At 32.9% G+C, this 16516-nt stretch overlaps 1 long non-coding RNA gene across 2 annotated transcripts in view; it reads left to right on the forward strand.

Moving 5' to 3' along the window:
* Positions 1-6916: 6916 nt before the first annotated feature.
* Positions 6917-16516, forward strand: part of LOC117286147 — an 18071-nt gene continuing 8471 nt past the window's right edge. The window contains exons 1-2 of one of the 2 annotated variants that reach the window (XR_004517279.1): positions 6917-7035; positions 9577-9622. This is a non-coding gene — a long non-coding RNA (uncharacterized LOC117286147). Of the gene's footprint in view, positions 7036-9576; positions 9623-13628; positions 13832-16516 lie in introns of those variants that run through there. The other variant, XR_004517280.1, reaches the window with a different exon arrangement.

Genomic DNA, 16516 nt, shown 5'->3' on the forward strand with positions numbered 1-16516 from the left:
GGAATTTGGTCAAGGGAAAATTATGGGTAATTCTTGATGAACTAGTTTGGTAAAATTTTGGCTTAACATTCAGCCAGCCACATTGTCAGGCCAAGGTCAAGAAGGGAAGTTAGAGAAAACTAAAAAATGTCTGTTCAAGATCAGGGAGCCTTAACAAGCCCTCTGTCCTAGTAACTTCCTTGTTACTGGGAAAAAATACTTGACCCTAATAAGTTAAAGGAGAAAAGGTTTATTTTAGCTCACAGTTTGTACAGGTTTCAGTCCATACTCAGCTCCAAGGCAGTGTGCAGCATGGCAGGACAGTGTGACAGGAGAGGCTTGTTTCTGCCATGGCAGCAGGAAACAGAGAAGGCTCAAGGGATAAGGAAGGACATATACATACACCATTGCAGGCCATGCAAGTGACCCACATCTTCCCAGCAGGCTTATGCCCCCACATCACACCCAGCTATAAACCCATCAGTGAGCCAATGGAGCATTACACAGCCATGATCCAGTCACCTCCCAAAAACTCCACCAATGAGTGCATGAGGCTTTGGGTGGAAAGCCTCATGTTCAAGGAAAGCAATATCATTATGTATAAACAGCACAGGTCTATTTCTTGTTCAGTAGTATTCTGTTAGACTCTAAGGATCAGCTGAGCCATCTATTGAGACTTGGTGACAGGGGAACATACTGCTTTGTAGTAGAAATCAAACATTTAATGCATGAATTCTTAGAAGAATCAAAAGAAAAGCAAAGATTAATAGTTGGATTATCCTAAAAGTTCAGCTTGTTTTCAAAGACCATTTGTGAAGACTTCTTTATAGATGTTGAGATAGAAGTGAACTTTAGATCATGAAGTGAAGAAATTGAGGCAATTTTACAAATTTTCCATTCTGCAGTTTGCATACTTTTCATGATGGCATAGAAATCAGAAAGATTTCTGCAAGATTATTAATAGTCATAATTATTTCCTGGAATACAGAAAATGCAGGAATATTGGTGAACTTCCTGAGTAGCTCACCCTGCAGAAGCTCAAGATACAAAGGAACATATATCAATATAATAAAGTCTATGTATAACAAACCCATAGCAAACATAAGAATGAATGAGGAAAAACTAATAGTGATTCTTCTAAGATGTGAAAGAGGACAAGGATGTCCTCTCTAAGCACTCTTATTTTCAGCATAGCACTGGAGTTCCTAGTCAGAGCTTCAGCCAAGCAAGAAAAAACAAACTCTTACAAATGAGAAAGCAGTAATTCAAATGAGAAAGCACAGCCATATCGTACAGTAGCTCCTTTAGCCCTTTTCTTCCCATTAGATAGTAGTCTTTTGTCTAAAGAGAGGCTGGTAAAACTTTTTTCCCACATTGTAGGGTGTCTCTTAGCTCTCTTGGTGATTTTTCTTGCACTGCAAAAACATTTTAGTACAATGAGATCCCATTTGTTTATTCTGTGTTCAAGTACTCGTAGTATTGAGAACTTGTTCTTAAAGTCTTCTCCTATACCAATGTCTTTGAGAGTTCTACCTAGTTTACTTCCCAGCAACTTTAATGTTTCTGTTTTTTTTTCCTTTTATTGAGTTCATTGGTACATTTTAGGTATACAGTACAGTTATATTCATTATTGGGATCTTGTACCTTTACATGACAGGTGGTCTTGGTTCTGATATTTAAATTGTTAAGCCACTTGGATTTTAGTTTAGCCCATGGTGAAAGATAGGGATCTAGCTTTAATCTTTGGCAAGTTGAAAGCCAGTTTTGCCAACACCATTTATTAAAGAATATTTGCTCAAGTGAGGATGGTTGCCTTTTTAACGAGGTAGCTATTTAGAATGATATTGGCTGTTGGTTTTTCATAGATACCTTTATCAAATAAATATCATCTATTCCAATTATCTGTAGGGTTTTTATCATGAATTTGTGTTAAATACTGTCAAGTGCTTTTTCTGTATCTATTGAGATGGTCATATGTTTTTTGACCTTGACTCTATTGATATAGTGTGTTACATTTATAGATTTACATATGTTGAACCATTTTTGTATGCCTGGGATAAATCTGACTTGGTCAGGGTGTATGATCTTCTTGATGATCTTCTTTATTCTATTTCCTGATATCTCATTGGGGATTTTTGCCTCTATGTTCATTAAGGAGATTGGCCTTTAGTTCTCTTTTTTGGTTGGGTCTTTTCGTGTTTTGGGAATCAAAGTAACACCCGCTTCCAGGAACGAATTTTGGAGTATTGCTTCCCTTTCAATTTCATTGAAGAATTTAAAGAGTAGAGGTGATAGTTCTTCTCTAAATGTCTTGGAGAATTCAGCAGTGAAGCCATCGGGACCTGGGCTTTACTTTGTTGGTAATATTTTAATTACATTTTCAATTTCACTGAAATTGGGGAATTTAGACTATTTATATCTTCTTCATTCAGATTTAGAAGTTTACACATATCTAGGAATGTGTCCATTTCTTCTGTATTTTCCATTTTATAAGAGTACAGGTTTTCAAAGTTTTTATTGATGATCTTCTGGATTTCTGGTGGAGGTGTAGTGACTTTACCTTTTTCATTCCTAATTACATGAATTTGAGGCTTTTCTTTCCTTAGGAAGATTATTGCTTTTGTGTGTTGACCTTGTATCCAGCTACTCTACTGAATTTGGTTATTAAATCTGGAAGACTTTTGGTGGAGCTCTTGGTATCTTCTGTCATGTTATGTGCAAATAAGAACTTCATTTCCTATCTTTATTCCTTTATTTTTCTCTTGTATAATTGCTATGGCTAATATTTCCAGAATATACTGAAGAGGAGTGGTGTTATTGGACATCCTTGTCTTTCTCCTGATTTTAGTGTGAAGGATTTCAGTTTTTTTATCATCTAGTATAACATTGGCTATTGGTTTTTTTATAGATGGCTTTCATCAGGTTGAGATTAAGAGCATCTAATTCCAATTTTTTGCAGGGTTTTTATCATGAATGGGTGCTGGATTTTGTTAAATTCTTTTTTTCTGCATCTATTGAGATGATCTTATGGTTATGCCCTTGGTTATGTTAATATAGTGTATTATATTTATTGATTTGCATATGTTGAGCTTTCCCTGCATCCCTGGGATGAATCCAACTTGGTCAGGATGTATGGGCTTCTTGATGATCTTCTATATTCTGCTTGCCATTATCTTATTGAGGATTTTTGATTCTATGTTCAGTAAGTAGATTGGCCTGTAGTGTTTTTTTTTTTTTTTTTTTTTTTTTTTTTTTTTTTTTTGATTAGGTCTTTCATTGCATTTGGGATCAAGGTGATGCTTGCTTCCAGGAATGAATTTGAGAATGTTATTTCCCTTAAAATTTCATTGAAGAGTTTAAACAGAAGTGGCAGTAATTCTTCTCTAAATATCTTACAGAATTCAGCAGTGAAACCATCAGGACCTCGGCTTTTCTTAGTTGGTAAGATTTTAATTATGTTTTCAATTTTGTTGATTGGTATTGGGTTGTTTAGAAATTTTAAGTCTTCTTTGTTCAACTTTGGTAATTCGTATGTATCTAGAAATCTGTCCATTTTTACTGTGTTTTCCATCTTATTGGCATAAATTTTCTCAAAGTAGATATTGATCCTCTGGATTTCTGCTGGGTCCATTTTCATTTCTTTTCATTCCCATTTGCATGGATTTGAGTCTTTTATTTCCTTTTTTCATAAATTTGTCTAAGGGTCTGTCAGTTTTTATTCTTTTGAAGAACCTACTCTGCTTCATTGTTTTTCTGTATCATTCTGTTAGTCTCCATTGTATTGATTTCTGCTCTGATCTTTATAATTTCCTCCATTGTATGAGCTTTGAGTTTGTCTTGCTCTTCTTTTCTAGAAGCTTCACAATCAGCATCAGGTTGTTTAATTGAACTTGCTTTGTTTTCCTAATATGAGTATTCACTGTTATGAATTTCCTTTGTACGATTGCTCTCATTTTGTTCCATAAATTCTGATGTATTGTATTGTGATTATCATTTAATTATAGTAACTGTCTGGTTTCTTCAATTTCCTCTGTAATCTATTGTTTGTTCAATTTCTATGTCTTTATGAAATTGTTGTGGTTTCTTTTGCTATTTATCTCCAATTTCATCGAATTTCATCAGTATGATCTGATAATATAAGGGGGATAACTTCAATTATATTGCATTTACTTATACATAATCTATGAGCAACTATGTGGTCTATTTTAGAGAATGGCCCATGTGCAGCTTGAAAGAATGTGTACTCTGATTTTCTGGAGTGGACCACTATGTATTCACCTATTTAATCCATTTGTTCAAGAGTTTTGTGGAGTTTTAGTATATCATTATTTATTTTTTGTTTAGTTGATCTATTTGTGATTGTGGGGTATTGAGGCCCCCCACCGCTATTGTATTAATGCTTATTTGATTTTTCATATCCACTAATATTTGTTTTATATAGTTGGGTGCAGTAAAATTTGCTGCATATATATTTATGATTGTAATTTCTTCCTCTTTAATTGTTCCCTTTACATGAATGCAGTGGCCTTCTTTGGCTCTTTTACTTACAGTTGGTTTGAAATCAATTTTATGTACAAATAGAGATCTACTCTCTTTTTTTTCAGATTCCTGACACAAGGATTATTGTTTTCTACCCTTTAACTTACAGCCTATGCATTTCTTAATTAAATGTGTTTCTTGTATGCAGCATACTGTTGGATCATGCTTCTTGACCCATTCTGCTAATTTATTTCTTTTAGTTGGTGAATTAAGACCATTAACATTGATGCTTATGACTGATTTTTATTGGTTTATTCTTGTCATGACTTTTTCTTTTTCTTGGATTCTCCCCCTTTGCTTTTAATTTGTTGTTGTTCTTCAATTTCTGATGGATTCATTTTGCTGGGCTTCCTGGGGTTGTGATCCTCATTGTCTTTTTCCAGGGTATGATTTACAATTTTTTTTGGTGTGCTGGTTTGGTATTCATGAAGTTCCTCATGTGCTCTTTGTAATGAAAATATCTTATTTGTTCCACTGATTTTGAAATATAGCTTTGCAAGGTACATCAATCTGGGTTGGAAGTTGTTTTGTTTTAGGGCTTCAAATACTTCACTCCATGCTCGATGTGAGTTTTTGTATTGAGAAGTCTATTGTGATTCTGATGGCCTTTTTTTTCATCTGATTTGTTTCTTTTCTCTGTTTGTAGTATTTTGTTTTTCTACTGGGTTTCTGGAATCTTGACTATTACATTCCTAGGTGAAGACTTTTTTATCTTGTCTAGTTGGAGTCCTAAATGTCTCAATTATCTGTATGTCAAATTCTTTGCCCATGCTTGGGAAGTTTTCTGCTATTATTTCTGTTAACAGTTTTGTTTTCTTTTTATGTTTGCACTCTCTCCTGTTTCTTCATTGACTCTGACCAGTTTTATGTTATCCTTCTTTCCATCATCTAGCAGCTACTGGATTGATTTCTCCTGGTCCCTTATTACTTTTAAGAAATCCTTCTTTTTCTGGTCACTACTTGCAATCTGTATTCTGTATCTGTTATACTTTCCTTATATTGGCTCATTCTGCTACATAAACTTTCAATGGAGGTTTCAATCTCATGGATATTTGTTTGCATCTGTTTTATGGATTCCATTAGTTTTCTATGCTGGGATTCCATCATGTTCTTCACCTCCCCTATTTTTTATCTGTATCTGCTCTAGAGTTATTCATATGAACAAAATCCCTGTTGTTATCTGAGAAATTATTTCCAATTTTAATTTTTTCATATTCTCTTTCATTGCCAGTTCAGGGAGTCTGCATGTTTGAATCTCAGACTGTTCCATTTCTTTGCCACTTGCTACTGCTTTTAGTGATCTGGAGGTCTGGTTTTGAGTCTTGTTCATGCGTCTTCTCATTTCAACTGTTGCAGTTTGCTGCCCCTTTGATGAGGTGACTCTTTGCTCTCCCAGTGGGTTTCAGGCATCAATAAGCCTTGGCGATGTCTTCTCTCTGCTGCTCCACACTTTGCCAATTCCTGGGTTCAGAATGATGGCCTTCTGGATGCCTGGATTATTCTATTGTCCAGGTGGGGTTTTGGTTGGGGCCTGTGCACACTTAGGGATGGTACATAGGCTGGTTTCAGGCTGAGGTCTACCCACTCTCATAGCTATTGTCTGAGAGGACCTATGGCTAGGGGCTGTGTATCAGAGTTGTTGGTGTATGAGTGGGCTTCTTGCTTGGTGTGTATGTACACTTACCAGTGGTGTCTGGGAGGGCCTCTGGCTGTTGCCTACATACCTGTGCAGCTATTTCACAGGCAGGCCTGTGGCTTGGGCCTCTAAGTCCAAGCCACTGGTTCCTGGGTGAGAACCTGGCTCAGTTCTGCACACTTGATGATATCTGGGTGGACCTCTGGCTGGGACCTGAGAGCCCAAGCCTCTGGTGTCTGGGTGGGCCCCTAGTTGGGGCCTGTGCAACAGTGCTGCTGTTGTCCAGGCACACTTGTGTATGTTAAACTATTTGTTTTGTTCTAAAAATCACATATTTTAGTACCAAAGATTTTTTCATTAGAATATTCTGTTATCCTGGGAGATTTCATTGATTTTAAGATCTTAACCCTATTAATGTTTCTGTTTCATTGGAAATACTTCTACTCTAAGTATTCATCTTCTCTTTCTGATAACCGAGTCTCTTTAAGTCAGCCATTGTTACAAGCAGGATTCCTTAATATTGTTTTTAAAGATCATTATGCAAATCAGTTAGTTATCTTAAATACCTTCAAGTCAATTTATGATGGTTGCAAAGGATATTTCCACTTTGTGCATTCAACAATGTACACGAATATACATTTTGTATTTTCCCCTTTCTTGTTCAGGTGGCCTCACAACCATGTGCTTCAGTTCCTGGTTAAGATTCAAAGTTCAGGGAGCTGTAATGAATGATTTTTTTTTTTTTTTTGACTACCAGGGATCAAATGCAGGACCTTGCACTTGTGAGGCAGGTACAGGGCCACTGAGCTAAATCCCCATCCCTACAGATTCTTGACTCTGGGCATCTCACAAGATGATTATTTAGCTTCTACAATAGAAAAGTAAGTTATTTTCTCTTCTGATACTTCCAATATATTATAGCAATGGTTTCCATTATGAATTGGTTTGTGACTTCCACCCCAAAAGATACATGAAAGTCTCAATCTTCTATTGCTGTGAATGTGAGCTTATTAAGATATAGGTTTTTGTAATTATAATCCTTTTATGGTGAATGGGTCTAACTAGTCCAATGTACTTGGTAAAAGAGGAACACAGCCATACACAAAGAGAGAATACTATGTAATGACAGAGTCATTTAAGTGTGTTGCCTTTAAATGCCATTGCACACTGAGCATTGCTGACAATCCATGAGTTAAGAACAGGTAAGAAAGGAACTTCTCCTGTAGCTTCAGGGAGAGCGTGGCCCTGCAAACATCTTAATTTTAAACTTCTAGCCTTCAAAATAATGGAATAGATTTCTGCTTTTATTTTATTTATTTATTTTTTATTTTTTTGGTACCGGGGATTGAACTCAGGTCCTTGGGCTTGCAAGGCAGGCCACTGAACCACTGAGCTAAATCCCCTGCTCCTAGATTTCTGCTTTTAATGCCATCTATTTTATGGTATATTTTACTGCTGCCCTGAGAAATTAATATAATTTCTTACCTCCATGTTGCATCACGTTTCTGACTTTTCAGCTGCAGTGAGAGAAAACGTCATTAATCTTCAAGTCAGTATCATTACAGAATTGTTCTCAAGCTAGTTTTTATAGTTTCAATGTTCTTGTAGTCCAGTTTGAAAAATATTTTGGAAATACGGAAGAAGACCCATTTAAAAAACAAGTCAGTTAAACATTGATCATTCTCTGAACAGAATTTAATTGCTTTCAAATCTCTTAAGAAAGACACAGATACATTCACATTAAGATTTAGGAATGTAATTGTATAGTATTACATATAATTCTGAAGTTTATGGAAAATATTTATATTATTTTGGCTTTCACTGTTAAAGATGTAATATTTTAAAATCTCGTGTATGTGTACAATTATTAATAATTATTGCAACAGATAAGCTGATCCCCTACCTTTGAAAGACAATGTTACTACCAGTACATGTAGATCTTTCATTTGATCTAATATCATTTAGCTGTCCTTTGAAGAATGTGACAACTGACAGCCAGAAAGTCCTTTCTTTTGTCAGATCTCCACTCGGTTTCACTCTACTTCTCTGTTTCCTTTAGATGTTTTGTCTTTTTTGTTTACTATAAGTATGAGCTCTTAATCTATCAACATTTAAAATTTCTTGTACTTTAAAAATTTAAAAATCATAAGTCAATAACCAATAATTATAAACCATCAAAGATCTATTAAAATACTTATTATAAATTACGTGTAGCTGAAAATATAAATTATTAGAGAAAAGAAAAATCCAACTGTTTACCTGTAATTTCATCTATTCTGAGTATGTGCAGATCTTTAATTTGGTTCTAAGTGTTATATCCTTCTTTTAAAGATTGAGACAATTTTCTACTGCCAATCAATCACATATCTGAAGTCATGCCCATACATATATATCCATATATGCCCATCTTTTATATATTAACTTTTATAATCTTTTAACTCTAACTCATTTTTGTATTGTCAATTATAGGCATCTCTTCTTATCTACAACCTCTATCACTGAAAATACACTTTCAGCCTAGGATTTAGATCAGTGGTTTCACCACCTGCCTTGCAAATGCAAGGACCTGAGTTCAATCACCGGTACCAAAAACCAAAACAATGCCCTTTTCATCCTTGACATTCATTTATGTAATTATTCAGATCCACTATACATACCTAATACTTCCACAGTTCTTGTAGATTTTCTGTGATACTTTCTTCTAGATATTTTAAAAGTGTTATTCTTTACAGTTACTATTTTCAGTTATTTTAAGGTCTTTCTTTTGGTTCTTTTTTTAAGATGGACTTCTAATTTTTTCTAGTACCATTTGTTGAAAAATCTATACATTTTCCATTGAATTTACTACACATATGCAAAAAATCAGTTTATTATATATTAGTAGCTAAATTTCTATGCTTTCTCATTTTTCCTTAGATCTGTAGGTATTTTCTTTCAACAATTCTGTACTATCTTGAATAGTATATCTTTAGTAAGTCTCAAAATCAGGAATTGTGCATAACCATTCTTTGTTCTTTTGTCCACATTATGATGGCTATTCTAGCTTTTCCCTTTCCACAAAAGAACATTTAATTAATATTTACAAAATAGCTTGCTGAGAATTTGACTGGGATTGAATTTAATCTATAAATAAATATGGAACAAACTGGCATATGGTATTATTTAAATCAGTGATCATCTGATATCTTCATATTTTCTTATTTGAGTGCTTTTGTATGTTTTATACATGCAAATCTAATATATACTTTATTAGCTTTATTTTAAAGTACTTTATGTGATAGAATTGGGCCTATTCCAAGTGGTATTGCCATTTTAATTTACATTTTCGTTGTTATATAAAAACTTTGACTTTTATAAATTGACCTTGTATCATACTATATTGTTTATTACTTGAAGAAGTTTATTTCTTTTTTTTTTTGTAGATTTGGATTTTTTCTACAGCATCATTCATATCAATTGGAAATGAAGGTATTTGAATTTCTTCCTATTATGTCATATATATTTTTTGTTTTTCCACATGGCCTTAGGAAAAGAATTAGAGCACAGCATTGAACAAAAGATAAGAAAATACATTTTTGTTTTATTCTTAATATTAGGAAGTATCTATTTTCCCATTATTAAGAATGATGTTAGCTGTAAGTTTTTGTAGCTATTCCTTATAAAGTTGAGGAAGGTAACCCCTATAGTAGTTTCCTACACAGAGTGACTTAAAACAACAGAAATTTATTCTCTCAATCTTTTGGAGGTTAGGTGTCCAAAGATCAAAGTATCAAAGTAGGGTTATAACCCCTCTGAAGTCTCTAAAAATATTTCCTTACCTGTTTTTAGCTACTTTTTTGTTTTGGCCTTATTCAACACTGAACTTGAAAAGTGATCAAGATTCATCTTATTGAAGGTATACTGCTAAGTAACTATGTAATTATCTAAAAGGAAATCTTCTAGCTACAATGGGTCATTAGTTTCCATATACTACTCCTGTTGCTGGAGAAGCTGCAGAAACAGGCACTTGGGAAGGCACACACACTGTAGGAGATGCATTGCAGTTGTCTACACCATAAAAGTGTGGCACTGAAGAAAATATCTCTGTTGTGAGAGGTGCTAGGCAGGTATGAAGACTGAAGAGAATGATTGCTGAAAATTCCGCATATCCTGTAGAAACCACACGATAATGAGACAGCACAGAACCAAAAAGAGAAATTCTCTTATTTTCATGTCTCTTCTGAGCACCTGAGGAGAGCACATTTTGCAAAATAGAAAAAAAAAAAAAAAAAAACAGTTAAGGGGATTACCTACAGTTTTTCAGAGCAGGCAATGTAATCTATCTTATGAAATAAGGTGAAGTACTTAGTTATTCTGTTACCTCTCAAATTTTTTATATTCTATATTTTAAATCCTTGCAGTTTTGTAATAGCAGCATGACAAAATAGAGAAGGAAGTACCAAAGTTTGCAAACCTTTTCAGTTTTTTTCTTTTAGTTCGTTTTCTCCTCATCTCTTTTATTTTTTTCCATTTTCCTCTATCAAATCTATAAAGAATAGATTTGGAAGGGATGCATAGGATGTGCATTTTTGCACATCATCTATTTTAATTCTGTTTTTATCTTCTAAAGAAATATGGAATATTTGGGTATTGGATTTATTCTGTTTCTGTGATTAAAATGCTATAGTAATAATTATAAAAATACTGCCAAGTTTTTATGGTCCAAATATGTTAAATACATAGCATATAAAATGCATAGCTTATTTAAAGCAAATACATAATTTTAATAATTATCTGCTATAATTTATTTACCTAGTTTATGTCACACCAAACCACCTCTGCTGAAAAATTTGGATCTTTAGTAAGTAGGTCAAGAGCATGTAATACATTCTTTTATCTGATTTTTGTAATGTTCTGTTTTTACTCTCTTATCTATAGGCTTAAATTTTCTTCCCACAGTGGTAGCTAACCATCACAGAGATATTTTTAAATAACAAGAGTTCAGCTAAAGTCTTTGTAGACTAAGAAGTCAAACAGCTCCATATTACAGTGTAATTTCAATGTAGAATATGGACAATAATGATACTAAAGAAGAATTTGGTATCATGGATTCTATCTGTTAAAATATTTTGTATGTAAATAATAGAAACAGAATATTAGTCCTAGAATGAGCCATTTATGTCATTTAATATAATTATTCATTCTTGTGGCTAAACTGAAGCCCAGGAAATTATTTTCTGAAAGTGAAAGAATGTTGGTATTTGAAAAGGGTAATGGAAGATACAGAAATAATATTTGGCTTAATACCATATTATTTTATTTGGGGTCATATAAAATCCAGTATATATGTTCTTATTTGGGAATAATTTTTATGTGACTATATTAATATATTTTATGTGACTGTATTAATATATATAAATATTATTTCCATCTTGTGATCCTGTCATCTCCTAGAGCCCAGAAGACTTTTGCTTGATCTTATATTCTTTCTGGAAAATGAGAGGAGCCATATGTATACATACACAGAAGTCACATCTACCTGCTATTAGTAAATACTGTAAAATTTTTGTTTTAATATATTTAATTGTGCGTGGGTTTATGTTTAAAGTATATATACATTCACATATATTATCCATCTATCTATCCATCCATCATTCATCCTTCCTGTTGGGTAATATCAATGAATATTATTTATTTTGGTTGTAAAGATGAATATTGGACAATATTTAGCTGTGTCGAACACATATTCTATTTCTAAATCTTAAAAATACATTTTATATTTAAGTCCAAATACATAACATAAAAAGAAAATTTCTTTAACTACAAATATCTAGTATGTTAGGTTGCTGTAATATACAATACTTTGCTGTATAAGGAGCCGCTGAAGAATGTTACTCTAAAACTGACATAAAAATGAAGCTTTAAGATATTATCACAACTCTATTTACTCTGATTCCTCTCATATCCTTTGCTACTTTTCTCTACAGATATTTAAACTGAAATGGGTTATATTTTTACCTAATATGGTGAAATACTAATTGGACTTTATGATAAGATCTATTTATATAATAAAGTCACAATTGGTCCAAATGGGTCCTAAATGGAATCATGGTAAAAAGAGCACAAAATATATCCAAAGACACCATCAAGTATAACTTCAGAATTAGTTGAAATTCACTTATCCTCGTATTTAAAGTTGAGGAGGGGAGACTTCAGTAGGGAGAGCCATCATGCTGGTTCAGTAATAATTAAACAGTGAAATGAGTTAAAAAGTGCATTTTTAAAAAACTTAATTCTTATGCACTTAGATATTATGTAATGCCAATAGCAGTCTGGCCTCTTAAAATTCACTTCATTGTATAAGTCGGAAATAAAAATTTTAAAAAATTTTTTCCACAGTAGCAACTTGAATTCCAAAGATGAGGTGAACAATGCATAAAGGTCATCCCTAATAAAGTGTTCAGGAAACAAATCCATGCTCACCCAAAGAAAAAAATCACATTCCTAAAGAAAAATTGAGTCAGCACTGGAATTGTTTTAGGGATTTCACTTGAAATCCCAATTGTATAAAATATGAGCATTTTGAAATGAAGCACCCAAAAAACAGAAAAATACCTGCAACTTGCTTATGCAGATTTCAGACAAATAAGTATTATAAACGCAATTTTTTTTTCTTGTGGTACTGGGGATCGAACTCGGGTCCTTGTGCTTGCAAGGCAAGCTCGGAACCACTGAGCTAAATCCCCAGCCCATAAATATAATTTTAACAAACCCAGCCAGCATTTATCAAACAATATATGTATGTAATATCACCTAAAACTTTTGCTTTTTGTGAAAATTTCAAGCTAGAAGAATGTTGTCTTGATATATAAAAAATTGCATTAAAATTTTAGTCCTAACCCCCTATATAGAATTTGAGGAAATTACTTATAAAACCAGAAAAAAAAATCTGTTCTGGTTATAAAGTGATTGCCTTTTCCTTCAAATTTTCTTTTTATTGTGGAATACTAGTGTTTTATTTTTATTTCAGTATCAGAAGAGGTCCATGAGGATCAGTCCAAAAAATTTAATGAAAAATTAATATAGTCACATAAATTAGGGTTATTGCTGTCATCCCTCCACCCCGTGTTTTGTACTTGTTTCAGGCAATAAGATCAATTGATTATTGTACACTTTCACTGAGTAAAGACTCATTTTGTAGTTGAAGAACAGCTCAGACTTTTAGCATTAAATATTTTAATGTGCAAAACATTTCTTACAATTATATTGTACCACATCTGTTATTAATACTATTATTCTGAGAATTTAGATGTTAGTTCTACTTTTATGTAAAAGACAATGGCAACAACAGCAACAAAAACTGGCTACACAAACCTTTCTGGTACTTTCCCTTTTTTAAACATGGTAAAATCTACCTGTAACTATAGAAATAGAAACAATATAGTATTTATTAAAGGCTGGAAGTGAAATACCACTTCTATTAAACAGGTTGATTCCTCGTATGTAGTAGGTTAAAAAGCATAGTGATTTCTCTATTCCCTTAGTCCACTAGAGTGAAATCCTCTGTGCGGAATCCACATGGAAACCACACAGAGAAAGTTTCCAGATCACGGCCGAGTCAGCAGTATCCTCACATAGCTGTGAGCACTCTGTTCTGGTCCTCTGCCTCCAATTTTTGCATCTCATCACGGTTCTCAGGTACTAAATCTGTCTCCTGCGATTTTAAAAATGGAAACCACGTATATAATTGATAGCATGACAAGAAATACAGACCTCACAGACAATTCTGTCAGAGGAAGAGGAACTTCTGCATTTTAGTCAACAAGCTGTTTATTATAGATGCCGCTGCTTCTTGTTGAAGTTCTGAGAACTGTTTAGAATGCTGGAATTTACAGCTAAAATTAAATCTGCTTAAATTATAAGACACCAAATAAGACGACAGAGTGATCAAAGTTCTCTGAACTATTTAGTAATGCTAAAAGTTACATTTAGAAGACGTGTGGGCATAATTAAACACAGTATTATGAAAACTAGAGAAAAGGGCTAAAGGTGTAGGGAAAGTGGGAAGGGCAGGGGAAAGGTAATAGGGAAAAACATATGAGAAAATGAAAAAATGGAAATAAAGTGTTTGTAAATGGGGAGGGGAAGAGGAGGTGAAGGGAAGGCAGGGACAAGAGAAAAAAATGAGAACCAAGACCTGTCATGTAAAGGTACGAGATCCCAATGATGAATGTAACTGTATTGTATACCTAAAAGGTACCAATAAACTCAATAAAAGAAAAAAAAAGAAAAGAAACCTAGCAAGCTTTAAACATGTGAAACTTTTTAGCTCAATGAGAGATAATAAAATGGACATATGACCAACTCACAGGCTTATAAATTTTGTAGGTATCTCAACTAACAACAATTAATTTAGAAATCAAAACAGAGAATTTGGACAAAAATAATGATTTCATAATTAATATGATTTTAATATTTAAGAAAGAAAGAATGAGACTTTTGGTACTTGGAAAAAGTAATTAATGTTTTTAAAGAGAACACAGTTCTGAATGAAAAACAAAAATTCAAAATATTGTGTAACAAGGAAGTCGTTTTAAGAAAGATAAAATATAAACAATACTTTAACATTGCTCAATAATTTTGTTTTCTTATGCAAATGAATGTGAACTATTCTTTTTGTAAATGTCATTAAAATGCTACTTCTGGATATGTTGAGTTTTAGGATTAGAAATAACTAAATAATTACTAATCTCTTTGCTTTTAGACTTTTTACTGTACCCTAAAATTATCTATCCTGGTATTTAAAATGCATCTATTCTTTGTCAGGTAAATAATAAAATGTTAATATTTTATAGACTGCAGGTACAGGGAAAATTCTGGGCAAATAGAAATGATTGTTTTTTATTCCATGAAAACTAAACCCATTATAAAATATGAAATATCTACAGTATTTTCTTAAAACGACCCCCATTTATCTCTCTAAATCTCTTTATAATTTAATTTCAGGGTTAGGCTAACATATCCTTTTTTGTTGTCCAAAAAAAATTTTAAGATGGGAAACAGATGAACTGCAGGAGCAATGATCTTCACTCCTTGAGGGTAAAGGCCATGGTCAGCAGTGCAAATTACACAAGTTTAGGTGTGAGATGTGTAGGAGTCTAAGGGGTTCCATTAGGGATTGGAAATAAATTCTCACACAAGGTAACAGAAGCACTGTTTAACGGTATCAATGCCATACCAAATAGAGTGTAAAAGCTGTAGAACATGTGTCAACTATTCTCAGCTGAAATGGCACAGTACAAATGAAAAGTACATTTTTCCAAAATAGGCCTAACTAGAGCCCAAGGCATGTTCTTTTAGCCTCCACATCTTATTACTTGACAGGGCCTTAATATATTGGTTTAGCCCAGTTGGATCAATAATATAAGTGGATTCACAGTGCAGGAATTAATAATGAACATGTAAAGGGAACTCTGGCAGAAAACTCTTCATTATATAAATGGCCAAATGCAAGTAATACTGTCCAAAGGTATCAAAATTTTTATAAAACTAGAAATGCTGTCTAGAGAACGGGTCATTTATGAAATCAGTATATTCTCAAATGTGTTCCTAATGAAACTTCTTACATTTTAAAAACTGTATTTTAGACAATTCCTTAAGTGATACAGAGAAATTATAGAAATATGGGGGAAATATGAAGAAAAAATAGCTACAATGTGAATTACAAATCATTCAAAAAGTTTTGGTATATCATGAAATTTTTTCATCTGATCTCAGAGAACACATTACTTAATAATATGGTGATGAGACTGTTTAAATATTGAAGTAGAAGTTAATGAATACAGTTAAAGATATATTTTTAAATTCCTAGCCTTTTTTTTTTTTGGTAAGGAGGATTGAACTCAGTTCCTTGCACTTGTAAGGTGAGTGGTAGCACCACTAAGCTAAATCCCCCTGCATGAAGATATATTTTTAGAAGAAAGCTGACCATCAAAAAAGGGAATTCATTGATAAAAGCTTTGAAATAATTTTGCAATATTAATGTATTTGATATTGAACTCTAATGGTTATAGAAAGTTAAATGTATTTTTATTATACCACTATTCATGAATTTGTTCAAAAACACTGCTGCCCCAAAATATGTTTTTTGGTTTAGTTTTTAATTAAAGATAAATGTGTGGTTATAAGTTTGACTGACTTCTTTTTTTTCACCCTTGACTGACTTCTTACAAACAATAAAGTGTCTTAATTCCTAATTCCTGCTTTTTAAATATAAAATTGTACAACTTTTTTCTTTTTTGTCCATTTACTCATTTGTTTCACCACTTTGTTTTTTTGAATTCCTTTGAATTACTTCATTTTGAATTACTTTTTTTTTTTTTT

Source organism: Fukomys damarensis, unplaced genomic scaffold, assembly GCF_012274545.1.
Source record: "Fukomys damarensis isolate Sample0158 unplaced genomic scaffold, DMR_v1.0_HiC HiC_scaffold_15, whole genome shotgun sequence".
Taxonomy (NCBI): domain Eukaryota; kingdom Metazoa; phylum Chordata; class Mammalia; order Rodentia; family Bathyergidae; genus Fukomys; species Fukomys damarensis.